The sequence below is a fragment of the Danio rerio genome, chromosome 5 (assembly GCF_052040795.2).
Source record: "Danio rerio strain M-AB ecotype USA chromosome 5, GRCz13ab, whole genome shotgun sequence".
NCBI lineage: Eukaryota > Metazoa > Chordata > Actinopteri > Cypriniformes > Danionidae > Danio > Danio rerio.
The window spans coordinates 19,096,996-19,111,029 of record NC_141025.1 but is presented as its reverse complement, the minus strand read 5'-3'; the positions used below and the strand labels follow the sequence as shown (position 1 = coordinate 19,111,029).

General features: G+C 36.1%; 1 long non-coding RNA gene across 2 annotated transcripts in view; it reads left to right on the top strand.

The window, feature by feature from the left end:
• LOC141385789 (uncharacterized) overlaps positions 1-14,034 on the top strand; it is a 289,458-nt gene that overhangs the window by 183,826 nt on the left and 91,598 nt on the right. The gene's annotated exons all lie outside the window — the stretch shown is intronic.

Here is a 14,034-nt window from a genome sequence, read left to right as displayed (position 1 = left end):
CACAGGCTTTGCTGTGAAGCTCTAAATTGAGCTCAGGTACATTCTGTTTCCACTGATCATTCTTGAGATGTTTCAGCAGCCTAATTGGAGTTCATCTGTGGTAAATTCAGTAGATTGGGCATGATTTGAAAAGGCATACACCTGTCTATATAGGGTATCAGGGTTGACAGTGCATGCCAAAGCACAAACCAAGCATGAAGACAAAGGAATTTTCTGTAGACCTCCGAGACAGGATTGTCTTGAGGCACAAGGCGCAAGGGAAAGCTTACAGAAAATACTTGTTGCATCATATTCAAAAAGACTTGAGGTTGTAATTCCTGTCCTAGGTGCATCAACAAAGTATTGAGCAAAGGTTGTGAATACTTATGTACATGCGATTTTACAGTTTTTTTTATTTTTAATAAATTTGCAATAATTAAAAAAAAAATCTTTTTTCACATTGTCATTATGGGCTATTGTGTGTAGAATTTTAAGGAAATAAATTAATTTAATCAATTTTGGAATAAGGCTATAACATAAAAAAAAATTTGGAAAAAGTAAAGCGCTGTGAATACTTTTTGGATGCACTGTACTGTATATACACGATTATGCCATTGAACTGTTATATAAATGCAATATCACACTTAGCAGTGCACTTTTAATGTCACTTTTACTCCAATATTTTCCAGGCCGAAAATCTGATTCGGAATGTTTGCTGCTTAGGAGTAATAAATGGCTTATTTTGGATATTTTTACACATGTTAACAGTATCTAAAGAGGATTTCTGCAGCTGTAGGGCAAACAAATGTAAACCTTATAGTGGTTAAACATCATGCACCTGTGTCTTAGGTTTCTGGTCTCTCCGATTGCTCATGCAGAGCAAAGCCTGGCAGTTTGCCAGTATAGAGTGGCATTAACCAGCTTTCTGCCCGACCTTCATCTCTCTCAGTCCTCATCGATGAAGGGAATGGGCCTCGGGGTCCTATATCCTCTGATGAGAAATTGCCCTCGTCCCTTGGGCAGCTGAACAAGCCGCGGCCTCTCCTACCCAACATCCCCCTCTGTCTCCCCAAATATGCCTTCACTTTCATCATCTGAGCAAAAACAAATAGCCACAGCCAAACCTGGGACAATCATTTATTTGGCTAATTTTTATTTTTTTTCTCAGCGACCTTACAGAACAGGACATTTCATTTGTACCTGCGTTGATAGATGTGCTGGCAGTTTTCTGATTACGATGCAATTCGATCAGGCTTCTCTGAAAGTAATAAGAATAAATGTTCGACTGTAAACCTGCAGCTTCAGACAGAACAACTCTTTAGCAATGGGAGTCACCGCGAAGGGATTCTTTTTTTCTTATCTTTTTAAACAGTTATTTTATTTCTATTGATCGTGTATTGTCCTCATCATCTTGTTAGCACATTACTGGCCTTTGTTATTGTCCGGATGTCTTTAGAAAAATAATTTTAAGGGCCCATAATCATATTTGGAGGAATCCAATTTTACTTGCAATTTTGATATAAAACAGTTTATTGTACTCTTAGAAATAGACATTTGTAATGTATGTATTCTCAGAATTATTAGCCCCCCTGTATATTTTTCCCCCAATTTCTGTTTAATGGAGAGATTTTGTTTAACACATTTTTAAACATTCATTCATTCATTTATTTTCTTTTCGTAGAGTTGGGGTCGAGTCCACCTTTGTCGAGTCCAAGTCGAGACCAAGTCCTTAACCAGTCGAGTACAAGTCCGAGTCCGAGTCCAAAAGGGGTCGAGTCGGACTTAAGTCCGAGTCCTTAACATCCGAGTCCGAGTCGAGTCCGGCCGAGTCCAGACAGTCTTAAAACTCATTTATTATTTTTTCTTTTGGCTTAGTCCCTTATTTATCAGGGGTTGCCACAGCGGAACGAACTGCCAACTAGTCCAGCATATTTTTTACGCAGCGGATGCCCTTCCAGCCACAACCCATTCACTCTCATTCACACTCACACACCCCGGCCATTTTAGTAAATTAAATTCCCCTATAGCGCATGTGTTTGGACTGTGAGGCAAACCGAAGCACCCGGAGGAAACCCACACCAACACACGGAGAACATGCAAACTCCACACAGAAACACTCCTGGCCCAGTCGAGACTCGAACCAGTGACCTTCTTGCTGTGCGGCAACAGTGCTAAGCATTGAGCCATGGTACCACGTATGTAAAATAACAATAATAATAAATCAAATATATTTTTCTATTAACAATTAAACTGTTAAATGAAGAATTTAAACTTTTTGTACATTTTTACAAAATGACTTGTATTTTTTGTTAGCTTGCTTCAAATTAAAATAAAAATAGGAGGATATATGTTGAATTTTTTTTATTTTACAAGAATCACACGTTTGACATTATTCTAATGCCACTTTTTCACATTTCTTGTTTAAATTACGCTTACATTACCAAGGCAACAATGCATTTTTATTAACATTAAACATCAAATAACAGAGAATTGTTATCAGCCCCAGTGTGGAAAATGAAACCATACTCATGCCAACTGACCCAGATCAGCACAGAACATAAAAGGTTTAGCAAAGGGAGACCATTCGGCTTTACCGCTGTCTTAACAGGGAATTAACAGTCAGAAGAATTTTGTTTTAAATAAAGAAAGAGTGATTAAATAGTGGGGGCGATTGGGTGCAAAATAAGACCCAGTGGGAATCAGACTGAAAAAATAGTCCAGTGCAGATTTCTAGGCTCTTGATCTGGGTCTACCTGTTAATGATAGCCTGAAACAAGGGTTCTCAATGTCTACATTAAAGGTCTAAATCTGAATTTTTTTATTAAGGTCAAAGCAAAGAAATTAAACAATTGATATTACATAACTTGTTTTTAATAAACATCCATAAGATGCAGCACGGTGGCGCAGTGGGTAGCACAATGGCCTCACAGCAAGAAGGTTACTGATTTGAGCTGGCTTAGGGCAAAATAAACACATACTTATCTGTTCATTCAACTTTGAACTGTCTATTCTCTTCATCAATTCTTTTCAGTCAGGCTGACATCTTCTTCCATTAAAATTATTGCTTTGCTGCAGTGTGTTAAAACAGGCGTGCGCGCGCGATTATCCAGCATGATTAGGCCCGGCCCTAACCAATTTGGAGCCCTAGGCAAGATTTCAGGTGAATTCCAGTAAATTCCACTGCTAGTGTACATATACCCATAAGACACTTATTAGCTTTGTCTTGGACATCCTTTCATTTTAATAAAGCAAGTGTACATTCCAAACACTTAGAAGTTTTTGCAACTCTGGGACACCTCGAAAAAATACGCAGCGATTATGCATTGTGAAACCTGTGTAAGTTTTGCAACTGGACAAAACAAAAATTAAAACAATATGATGATGATCTTATTTTAACTAAACATGCTATGAAGCAGAAAAGAAGGATGAAGAGTCAGGCAGGTATTAGGCCTAAAACAGTTCACAATTCAGGTCTAAAAAGACAACATATAATTCTCATTCATTCATTTATTTATTTTCTTTTCGACTTAGTCCCTTTATTAATCAGGGGTCGCCACAGCGGAATGAACCGCCAACTTATCCAGCATGTTTTACACAGTGGATGCCCTTCCCTTTATATGCTATGGCCAATTTAATTCATCAATTCACCTATAGTTTTGGGATTGTGGGGAAAACCGGAGCTCCCGGAGAAAACCCACGCCAAAAAGGTGAGAACATGCAAACTCAACACAGAAACATCAACTGACCCAGCCGTAGCTCGAACCAGCAACCTTCTTGCTGTAAGCCGACAGTGCTACTCACTGCGCTACCGTGCAGCCCACAGATAATTCTATAAAACATATCTTTTTGTATCTTATGGAAATGTCGAATTAAATTAATATTCTTGCAAAAGACTTCTCAAATTATCTTAATACATCACTCCAGTTGTGTCTTTGTGTTCCAGTTACATTTAGGACAAATTTCTGTTATTTATTTAGAATATTAATTGTATAATAATAATTATATATATATATATATATATATATATATATATATATATATATATATATATATATATATATATATATATATATATATATAAATGGAGGGTGGGGGGCTTTTGAGGATATAGGTCATAGTCCTGGTCCTCTGTTCAAAAGACAGTGATGATGACATCAGCATACAACTATGCATAATTCTGAATCATTTTAAAATGAAACATTTGAGATGATTAATTGTGCAATACACATATTCTTGCACTCGGTCATTGACTACATATAAATAGAATCAGAAATGTGTCATTATCAGATTCTCTCTTGCATATTCAACATGGCAGATATATACTGCTGCTCACAATCAGTAATGTTTATTCTCACACAGAAGACTCACATTGTGGACACAGGCACCCCTAATCTCTCCAATGTCTCTCATCAAAATATTACCTGAATATTAATTTTTTTACACAAAATCAAAGTCAAACCTCATTTTATCTTTAAAAAGATTAAATTATTGCTTGAATTTGTGGACTTAGTCCACTGATTATCCATTCTGAATGTTGTCTGGATTTTAATATAACTCTACATTAAATTCAATTGTGCTTATATTGACTTAATATAATATGCAACTCCAAGCAACATTATTACAACGTTTTTGCTATTCCATCATTTAATTACTGTAATTTTACACAATCTTTATACTCTCCTAACCCTATCCTCAAAAACAGAAGCTGATCTGGGATCTGGGATGAGTTTATTATACGGAACGCGTCCGTCAGTCAGCATGTATAGGCTACACTGATTCAGAAATGTGGTGATCGACGCACATCTTTAATAAAAGTGAATGCAGACATTTTTATATTCATTTTAACATGCTTTCAAGCCAAAATAAAGCGAAAGCACAATTCTCTTGAACAGTTCTTGCAGTTCTATCGCATTTCAGATCGCTGTGTTGACGGTACTTTCAATTTTCATAGAAAGATTAAGCATAAGGGGGAAGTATTGGAAAATGAATCGGGATGATTGCGGGGATGTCATTATAGAGTCACACAGGAAAACTTTGAATATTACGGAGTCCGGTGTTACGGTTTAACTGGTGACCGTGTTAACTGGTGTCCCTTTCCAGATGTAAGCTATTCACGTTTGCAGATTAGCAGATTCGTCACTTTTTCACAGCAACAAAACATGTCCATACCAAATAAAGATTCTTATTACTTGGTGTCAGTGTCATTGTGTGCATTATTGATTTTAATATCTGTGTAGCAGAACAGTATATAACCAAAGTAAATAAATTTAAAAAAATTAGAATTTACATGTCTTTAACAGGATTCGAACCTGTGTAGTGAAAAGGTGTAGCACACGTATCAATCAACTTATCTAACTGAGCTACTCAGAACTTCAAAACGAAGCGGTCTGTTTTAATATCTTGTTCAATTAAAACATGCCTTGCTGTGGTTGTGGACCTGTGTTAACATGTTTCCATCGATGTTAACATGTTTACATGCTGTTTAGTTACATGTACTCGCATTAACGTGTTTCTACAAACTCTCCCGCTGATAGAATAGCTCTCTGTGACTAAACGATGCTTCATCAGTTGCTCAAACCATGTTTTTTCTTAGTTCTAGACTCATGTCTACCTGTGCCTTTGGAGTCGTGTTAACTCGTGACCCATGCTCATACATGGAACGTAAATAAAGATTTTATCCAAAAAATGAATACAATGACGATATTATTATGCAACATATTATGTCTAATATATAATATATATTTCATGTATAATATTATGCAACAGAATATTAGAATATTATGCAATCAGAATATAATAGTCCCATTGACTCGTGTTAGTCTGTGTCTACAAAGTTAAACGAGCTGATATTTTCTCAGAATAGCTCTAAATGACTACGAAGTTCCGCTAAATACGCATACGTTATAAATCGCAGCCCCCCCCCCATTTTATTTTAAAGAGAATTAAAAAAATCAGGCTACATAAACAAAACTCGTATGTGGATTCGAACCTACTAACAAAAGAGACGCATGAAAGGAACATACGTGCTAACTAATTGAGCTATCAAGCACTGATGTAGATTTAGCAGCTTTTAATAAATTTATCGTATGTAGCCAAATCATGTTCATAAGTACCTTGATACAGATGTGACCAAGATCATACATTGAAATGTTGCGATTTTCAATTAATATTCTGTTGCATAATATTATATATGAAATATATATTATATATATTAGACATAATATGTTGCATAATAATATCGTCATTGTATTCATTTTTTGGATAAAATCTTTATTTACGTTCCATGTATGAGCATGGGTCACGAGTTAACACGACTCCAAAGGCACAGGTAGACATGAGTCTAGAACTAAGAAAAAACATGGTTTGAGCAACTGATGAAGCATCGTTTAGTCACAGAGAGCTATTCTATCAGCGGGAGAGTTTGTAGAAACACGTTAACGCGAGTACATGTAACTAAACAGCATGTAAACATTTTAACATCGATGGAAACATGTTAACACAGGTCCACAACCACAACAAGGCATGTTTTCATTGACCAAGATATTAAAACAGACCGCTTCGTTTGAAGTACTGAGTAGCTCAGTTAGATAAGTTGATTGATACGTGTGCTACACCTTTTCACTACACGGGTTCGAATCCTGTTAAAGACATGTAAATTCTAATTTTTTAAAATTTATTTACTTTGGTTATATACTGTTCTGCTACACAGATATTAAAATCAATAATGCACACAATGACACTGACACCAAGTAATAAGAATCTTTATTTGGTATGGACATGTTTTGTTGCTGTGAAAAAGTGACGAATCTGCTAATCTGCAAACGTGAATAGCTTACATCTGGAAAGGGACACCAGTTAACACGGTCACCAGTTACACCGTAACACCGGATTTGAGAAGCCCTGGCCTAAATCAAGCGCTGAACGAATATTTCTCTGGCTCAGAGCCAAAGCGTGAAACTTTGAATCTCACAGTTATTTGCGGATATATTGACACCAATATAAACAACAAAACAATATCGCCAAGATGTTTTAACATCATCCCTATGATATGAATGTACAATTCAAGTAAATAAGCTCTTACCTTTCTTTGTTTTCTTTCAACATGTCGGTAGAAGACAAATAATTGCTGATTTTGAAGACAAAATCATTGTCCTAAACCTAGCCACGCATTGTGTGATTATGGCTATTTCTGGTTACACGTTTAGGGTGATGACGTGCTGCTGCTGCCTGCTGGTATGGTGCGGTGGCATAAATAAACGCTGATATGCAGCCAGAGAGATCGCTAAATTCTTGTTATAGTTTCATGCTGTTATTTATTCATTTTTAATATCTTTATTTGTGTTGTGAATGATGTGGACTCGACTGGACTCGTGATATTTTCCGAGTCCAAAATGTCCAAGTCCGAGTCAAGTCCGAGTAAAAGTTTCCCCAAGTCCGTGACAAGTCCGAGTCCAATGAAGACTCGAGTCCAGACTCGAGTCCGAGTCCAAGTTCGAGTACCCCAACACTATCTTTTCGGCTTTATTAATCTGGGGTCGCCAGAGTGGAATGAACCACCAACTTATTCAGCAAATGATTTACGCAGCGGATGCCCTTCCAGCTGCAACCCATCTCTGGAAAACATTCATACACACTCATTCACACACATACACTATGGACTATTTAGCTTACCCAATTCACCTAAATAAACATATCATAGATAACACTTAATATTTAGTCATCTTTTAGTTGTATGTGTGTTGAGTTGAAGTCTTCAATAAATTCATTTTTCTTTTACATTCGCATGCACAGCCTCTCATTTTTCCCTTCAGCATTTATTTCTTCATATCAGATATTCCAGACCACCCAACGGCAACAAGACTGGTCATTTAAGCAAGAACCACTGATCAATATTTACAGACAGCTGAGGGACTTGTAAGATGTCAGGTTAAATGGCCCCACGCTTATATCATGTTTGCTACCAGATTAAAAAGGCTTCTGTCATACTTATACCGTGAAGCAGTATTAAAACACGTTTACACTTGTATATCACCGTAGAGGGAAAATCTTTCCTTAGTTGATGGTTCTGATTTAGTAGGGTTCGTAATGACCTGTTGAGGCTGCCGATGCACAATGGCTGCCTTTGATTGACAGTGAGGCAACAGTCTATTTGGGGAGCGGAGTGGGCATTTAATCGGAGTAATGTGTTTTGTCAATGCCGGAATCATTTAGGCGATAAATAGAGAGTTATTGTCGAAGCACAGCGGTTGTGAGAGCTGGCTTGGATGGTTTGGGTCGTGGAGAAGCCATTGAAGGATAATTTGTCTGTCAGATTGCATTTGAAGGGAAGGTGCCAGATATTATCAGTCAAAGGCTTTGCCATCTCTGGCTCAGGCTTGCACGAATGAATGTTCGCACGTTCAATAGGCCACAGGGAAAGATGCTTTGAAAGACACTCTCTGGGCCTTTGAGAACATCATTTACGTCTTAATGGATCCTGAGAATATTCTTTATTTGGTTTTGTTTTAATAAACAAGCACTCCTCGCTTTGAAAGAGATCATTAGGTGACATTCATCATTAATGAGTGCTTTAATGTCTGTCTCTTTGTGTTTGTTGACTCGGCGTTATTAATCTGAAATGTTGATATGAATTTCACACATTTTTCCGTATTAAAGCTGTTTTGAAATGTTTCTCCTATATTTAAATTGTGTAAATTAATGTCAAGTCAGTTGGGTGGGTGAATTGTATTGCGAAACAACGTGGATGTCAGTTGAAAATGTCTGCATTATACACTGTAGCAGGTATGCCCAATGTAGGGCCTAGATTTGGCCCACCATTACATCTGAGAATAGATGGAGACAGTCGGGTGAATGCCTTTAACATCAACATTATATATAATAGTCATTTATAATTTTACGTACCCTTTTTTTGGTTGTTTTATTGCTGAACCACAGAAAAGCAAACTGAGATAAAAGGTTTCAGTTAAATGTTGTAAATGAATTAGATTTTTTACTGTCAGTATCTACTGTCCCGTCATAATAAAGAAATAAATGTCCAAAAATGCATGACATTTTTTTATTGTTTATCAGTAGTTTAAACATATCAGGCTTTAATATGAATGCAGATGTTTTGTTTGTTGTTCCCAAAGTAACTGAGGCTCTAGCTGTAAAGATACCGCCCACTTTTTGAAAAGGGGTGGAGAGCAGCATCTTATTTGTATTTAAAGAGACACAAATGAAAATTGTGTTTTTGCTTGCAGCCAAATTAGGATGCAACGATTATATTTTGATTGTACGATTATAGAATAATCACGGTTATCACGATTATTATGCATTCATTAATTTAAAAATACTTGTAAATGTTTAGTAAATCACATGAAAACTCCTTATTTTCTCCTTTATTTGGAATGTTATTTATTGCTGCTCAGTAACCAATTAATACAGCACACAATACTAATAATAAAACAGACAACAGTCCATTTCTCTTTGGACTTAAAAATAAGTAAAAAAATATTTAAACTTAAGTAATATTTTTACATTGAAATGAAACGACAAAACAATGAATGAATAAATAAGTAAATAAAAACAAGAATAAAAAAGTAGTATTTATCTGATGTACTGTAAGTCTAAGCAACATTAGCTATTTCTTTTTTTAAAAGGAACACATGTAGTAAAAAAAAAATGGTGAAAACCTCTGTCTAAAAGGCACTTTTGATCAACAATATTACAAAATTGTTTGGTATTTTCATTGTGTATTTTGTTTTCTCTTTGGAGTAGAAATGTGTATAATCCATACAATGTATGATGCTAACTGGTCAGTTCTTGTCACTTGACTCGCAGTGTGCTTGCAGCATTCTTTCAACTAGGTGCACCTGGAAAGTGCGAGTGCATTGCCAATATGCTCAAGCCACATGGCTCCACTGGAAATAACAAACTGCGTGCACAAAAGACAGATATATGAACGACCCATAGTTAATAGCCTCAGCCATAGTTAAAATTTGCCTTTAAAATTTTCCTGTGTGTGTGCATATTAGCCTCGCTGTACAATCTTGAAGCTTTAAATAGTGCTCAGTTTTCATTACTTTTATTTGTAGCAGTCTGTTCTGTGCAGAATTGCGATGTTGAGAAGCCTTTACGATTGACTAATCATGATGAATTAAAGCACGTTCAATAGTGAAATCGGTTAATCGTTGCATTCCTAAAGCCAAAAGGAGCATTTCATTCAGTAATTTTCTTTTCGGCTTAGTCCGTTCATTAATCAGGGGTCACCCCAGTGCATTGAGCCGCCAACTTATCCAGCATATGTTTTATACAGAGGATGCCCTTCCAGCTGCAACCCTTCACTGAGAAACAGCCATACACACTCAGTCACACACATACTCTACGGATAATTTAGCTTACCTAATTCACCTATACTGCATGTCTTTGGACTGACGGGGAAACCGGAGCACCTGGAGGAAACCTATGCGAACAAGGGGAAAACATGCAAACTCCACACAGAAATGCCAACTTACCCAGCTGAAGCTTAAACCAGCGAACTTCTTGCTGTGAGGCGACAGCGCTACCCACTGTGCCACCCTAAAAGGAGCATTTACATATTATAATAAGTGATCTGTGGGTTTAGATGCATCTGAAACTTAAGCTAATCTGAGAATTACCTTAATTAAAATAAATTATTTGCTAAACTGATATTCTAAAGACTTTTCTGTTTATCCAAACAGTAGATGACTTCTGCTTTGGTTGCTGCCAATAACTTCCAAATTCCACACTTCGCCTTGCACACTGTTAATTTTTTTTATGGCAAATGCACCGCTAAATGCACAATCCTTTTGAGAGTAACAACTATCGAGCATTGTAAATTGCATTATTGAACATTCTGCTTGGCCTAAAGGGGCACGCCATGCCAGTGTGACTTATCAGTCGTCCTTATTCTACAGAATGAGAAGCTGTGACAACATGACCACAGGGCCTGCAACAAGCCACAGCAATTTGGAATGGTGCGCACCACTTTGTTCTGCAGCCTGGAGCAGTGGATGAAGAATGTTTGACTGATTCGCAAGGCTTGTTTCGGGGAACAAATACAAACGCCGTGTTCACATTCTGACTGCATTGTTGTGGCTGAGAGAGAGGCGTAGGGATAGATAGGTGGAAAGCAAAAAGAAAAAGGAGGAATGGTAATTAAAAACACACTTCACCTCTTCTTCAAAGCTTTTAACATAGTCAGCAGTAGGACAATCATCTGGCCGGGAGGCTTGTGTTTCTAAATTGCATTTCTTTATAATTGTCCCTCCAATCCTGTAGCGATGATACTTTTGAAATGCGTTGCTTTCTCCTTTTCTCAGAAGATAGCTGGCTTATGTCGAGCCACTTTGTATTTGTAGTATAATTTCACCCACCAGGTTCTCATTCCTGATTTTAATTGCAGAGTGTCCTGATTTTTATATCTCGCTGCATGACAATTAGGACTTTAACAAGCACAATATTTATCATTTTTCTTTTCCTTTTTCTTTTTTTGTTGTAGCTAATGTTGAAACTATAAAATGTCCCAATGTATATTCAATTTGTGTCTGTTTCTGTTTTTGGTACTCCATACTATGTGCTAAGATTTAACTACTTTTTTTCTACAAAGCACCAATGGGAAGAGTATTGAAAAATTAGTAAGACTTTACAATAAGCTTCTATTAGTCAATGTTATTTAATTACTTTACTAACATGAACAAATAATGAAAAATGTTTTTATTACAGTATGTATTTATGCTTGTTACCATTAGTTAATGAAAATAGAGTTGTTCATTCAACTCACGGTGCATGAACTAATGTTAACAACTTTGAATTTAAATGAGCAATATCACATGTGTAGCAGTGCTATATGGCTGTATATCGACACTGGTGAGAGGCGTGCTTTGATATGCAGCCATATCACACTATTACAAGTGTGATATTGTGTTTATACAACACTTTTTTTAATGGCATAATCATGTGTATAAACAAGAATATCAAGTTTAAAATCTTTTTGTGAGAGGAACTACTTCATTCACATCTGCAGCTGACATCAGAACATCAAAAAACTTTGCTACTTTACACACATCACTTTATAGCTAGTATTTTAATGATTCTCTAACAAAATGTCTAAAGTGATGAAAAAACAGGTGATATTGTGCACATTTTAGGATTATAAGGTTGAACAGCATGAAATGTCATCAGTCTACAGAGATTTCCCAGTATTTCTCTGTTGCGATTGGGAGATCACAATAATTATCCCTAAAACAGCCAAAGCAGCGTAAATACCAGATTACTGTTATTTGTGATAAGGAAAATGTTTAACACATGCAGGCATTTCTTCTTTCTTTCTTTTTACTGAACTAGTCTGCTGTAATTAAAACAGGAGATTCATTAGAAAAAAAAACAGATGGCCCACCAAAAAGTCAGGGTTATACAAAGAGTGGCCAACCTAAAATACATACAATCCTGATATCTGAGTCCCATCTCACACTTAATACACTACAATTATATGGTTTAATTACAGCACTATAATATACAAAAAAGAGAGATTGACTTTTATTGTCACTTACTTGTTTAATAATGATTTGATTGGCTGTAGTTAGAAATAACGCAGTTTTTCTCTTCTAAAGTGTTACGGCTTCTTGATGCTAGACTAGGAACTGAAGTAAGTAACATTTATATTGTGACAATTTTGTGTAAAATGTGAAAAAATATATGAAAATAAACAAGATGACAATAAAAACTTTTGGCAAAGCCAAAAACAAAGTACCAAAAACAAAAGAAATAACGGGAGGCAGATTAAAGCAAGGAACAATACAGGAACGCAAAACCCTCTGTCCAACTTCCGACTTGTCGTCTTTTTAAAAAACTGGTGACCACTCAGATTAACCGCTTATTATGTGGTCTCTGTCACCATCTTGTGGATGAACAACGTCAACCCTCTTTGTGTACTCAAGGACAGGATAATGGCCACCGACGCGCTGTGAGAAATTATGAATATTTAAAAATAGGCACTATCCCTATAAAAAAGCTGCATGGTTGCAATCTAAACAACAACATTCTTGACTAAAAAAGCCTCAAAAGTACATTATGTTGTCCAACAGCTGCAATATTTGTGTCCTGTGCTTGTTGCTGTATGTGGGTGAAGTAATACACAAGGGTAAAGAGGTTGGATGAGTTCTGTTATTTGCAGAATATCGCACATCTAATCAGATTCAAGAACCAGACAGAACTGTATAAATGTTAAAATTGCATTAGTAAATGTTCAACTATGAAAAATAAATGCTGTACAAAATATTGTTCATAATTTATTTCATATTAGTAAATACATTAACTAGTGAAACCTTATTGTAAAGTGTTAACAAAAAACAATCTCAAGTAAAAGTAGCATTACAAAAAATGTAGTGCACAAGTAAAAAGTAGTGCTTTTAAAACCATGAAAATTAAATATGTAGCATACATCATTGCTATTTTCTTTTAATGGTTTTTTTTATCTGCAAGTTAAATTATTTGCCTTTCATGGACTCAATCTTAATCTAAAATGTGAGGTTAATTTAACATGAGAACACGTTACAGTAATATATGCATGATAGAAAGCAGATTGATACATTTACATGCAGAGAGAAATCTGCATAACCTTAGGGGCAAAAATCTAGCTGTGATGATATGCTAACGCTTAAATGCATGTTGAATCCTGACTAACAAGTTATGAGTGGGCAGCAGTTGACACCGCAAACCAAGCTTGTGTAGCAATGATAGAATACATGCCATTTTTGTGCATGAAAAAATAACATTCTGTAGTGCATTTGGTCATTGTTTAAGGCCATTTTGGGATTTCATTCATAATAATGTAGTCATCTTTCATTCAGTCTAAACAGTCTCTCAGTCATTGTGTGTAATGATTGTGCATTGTTGATGAGGATCTGTTAATGATTCTTGGACACATTTAATACTTCCACACAACTGTACTTGTTTTCTGCATTTATAACAAGTCTGTGTCTTGAGGTCAGTTTGGCTGATGCAATTTTTCTATGTGCGATTTGATTGGACGGGAATCTCAAAAATGATTAACCA